The sequence below is a fragment of the Ictalurus punctatus genome, chromosome 27 (assembly GCF_001660625.3).
Source record: "Ictalurus punctatus breed USDA103 chromosome 27, Coco_2.0, whole genome shotgun sequence".
In the NCBI taxonomy this organism is placed as follows: Eukaryota; Metazoa; Chordata; class Actinopteri; order Siluriformes; family Ictaluridae; genus Ictalurus; species Ictalurus punctatus.
In genome coordinates this window covers 1,504,654-1,507,500 of record NC_030442.2, presented here as the reverse complement: position 1 = coordinate 1,507,500, position 2,847 = coordinate 1,504,654, and positions in this window count along the sequence as shown.

Here is a 2,847-nt window from a genome sequence, read left to right as displayed (position 1 = left end):
GTGTCGAGACTGAAGGGCATTCTATGCTGTGTGAAATATGGCTGCCCAACAAATGTCAAAACCATTTTTCTAGAACGAGGACTGCGCAGCCATGCGAGACAAATTCCAGCACGGACCCCGGGTTTCACCAAGTGTCTGGAGCATTACCATATTGGTGACACACTCGTTTGCTAATACCAGGCGTTAACCATTTCATTGTAGCTAGTTCTTACTACAGATGGATGGCGATCCTCCCTCTGACAAGAAAAATATTGATCAGCTATCTGCACTACGAGCATATTCCAAGCAGACTCCAAAGACCATGGGGTAAGTAGGAAAAAGGCTAGCGATGAGACTGGGGTCCCGGGAAAATACTATTCAGACGGGGTTGGATTTCTGAACGTGGTGTAAGATACACTGTTACTGGATGACCTCTGTAGTAATTATGATGAGCTGCCTTCACCGATCGTCTTCACGCCCACACTAAAAAAAAAATGACATGCATACTAGCAAACTGATCGTTTTGGTCTATATTATAAGTGCTTGTCGTAGTGTAGTGGGCGTGGCCACACAAGTTGCACATCATCATCATTAGTAGGTCACATGACCATAAGTTACATGTTCTCTGACACATCCTTTTGAAAGTGGCCTGTATTTAATCATTCTATACTCTAAACTCGGACAATACTCTGTTTCGTTTAGGTTTCCGCAGGAGATGATGGAAAAGAGTACTTCCCAGAGTGTCTTCATACTGAAGGAAAAGCACAGAACCTCTTTCCCCCGCCCAGGAGATAACGGAAGCTGTACCAGCGTGTCAGTTCAGACATGATACACACTCACCGGTCAGTTTGGGTGAGCCTGTGCCCATGATTGGTCTCAGATTCCTGTTCTTGGCTGACAGTGGAGCGAGCCCATTCACCTCAAGCTTCAAAGTTTTGTGCATGCTGAGATGCTTTTCCGCTCGGCACAGTTGTAAAAAGTGTTTCGAGTGCCTAAACATTAATTGTGACCCCGTGGACCCAAGTTCCGTGCAAGACATGCCGAGCTGTACGATACCCTTCTGAAAAGCCAAGAGGAGTGACCACAGCCAAAATGATCCATCTTTTATCTGTTTATCTACACTTCGAGAATCTCAGACCTGCTTGTCCCAAACAAAGTTGCAAAAACAATGATGCAAAAGCAACGCAACTCAATACATACTACAAAGCAGACAGTCTCCCCGTCCTTCCATCACTTCAAGAGACTCCAACTTGATGAAGACCTAGACGAGCATGGTGATTGTGTTATCATCAGGATGATGCTGCGCGCTCAATCATCCTGTCAGTCGAGTGAGGAAATAACCCAAGGCAGGATTTTTTTTTTTTTTTTTTTTTTTATTGTGCAAAATACTGAATTGTACTGCAACAAAGAGAACGAGGAGATCTAGTAAGTCATCAACAGACGCGTAAGCGGTATTGTCCGTGTAACTATAATGGAAGAAATTGGAATTTTATTAGCTTTTGGTACTCTGCCTATGTAGGTTGAAACCGTCTTGTGTATGAGGTTGGATAACTAAAGCTGAATAAAAAGTTGCAGTCTACTGAACTGCAATCTGCCTTCATGTCCTCCTAAAGCCTTTTTCCTCCTTACGTTTTGGGGTTCTACGAAGAACCTTTAACGTTTCAGATTCGATTCAATTCCATTTTGTTGGTAAAGTGCTTCAAAGTTGGCACTGTCACAGATGAAACACCTGACAGTGAGATTATAAATCATTGCAGTATACCGGTGCGGAAGAGTAAAGAAGATTTGTACTAAGTGTGTTAAAAGGATATTCGGTACTAGCAGATTGAATAAGAGTGCTGGGATGAGCCCAGGACAGCCTTTATGATTACAGCAGCATCTTGGATACATATCTACAGTGTCCAATACAACCAAAGATTTCATTTCCCAAAGGCATGTCTCATGAGACTCTGCAAATGTGGGGAAAAGCTTCTCTAATCTGACGAGTCCAAAACGGGACGTTTTGGCGTTGGCACAAAGTACTACGTTTGGTGGAAAGCCAGCAGTTCTCATCACCCTGAGAACACCATCCTCACACTGATGGTGGTGGTGGTGGTGCTGTCGTTCTTGGCCAATTGATTGCTTCTCTGACTAAATCCCTCTTTACTCAGTATTGGTACTTTTCTAGAACTTTGTCCCAGACTTATTTTATTAGCTCTTTGGTCTTCATTATGCTGTTTCCTTGGTCTTCGTGATGCTTCGGGGTCGTCCAGGAACCGGTGCGTTCATATTGAGATCACAGGACACTTTAATTGCACACAGGTCAACTCCTTTCAACTAATTATGTGGCTCCCGAAGGCAACCGGTCACACCAGAACTCATTTAGGGGTTAGCTGTTCTTGGGTTCAAATCTGCAGTGTCCAGGATGAACCAAAGAACCACTGAGGTTACTAGATTTAATCTTTTTCCCTCCACAGAGTTCTGCCAGAGGTCCAAAGTAAGGTACCAGAGGAACCAACCTTAACCTTCATTTTCTTAAAGACATCGATCATAATCCAGTCTCTTTACGGCTTTACGGCTGCAGTGGTATGGATTAAAGGTATCGCAGAAGTGACTTCAGGTATCTGCGTCCGTTCGATCTACCCAACACTCACCTCAGCATTAAAAGTGGTGCTAACTATTCGATCAGCACACTAGTGAGAGCTCTATCCAATTAATTACAGCAATCACTTCAGGGAAGCAGCAGCAGCAGCCCACAACTAACGAACGGACACGGCCAAATCGGTGCGAGTCGCAGCCAAAGCAGAGGGAAGCAGATGGAGGGATGCAGAGACATGAGTGCCGGGGAAAAGGATGAGCACGAGGCGAACTGTGGAGCACGCGCAGGTG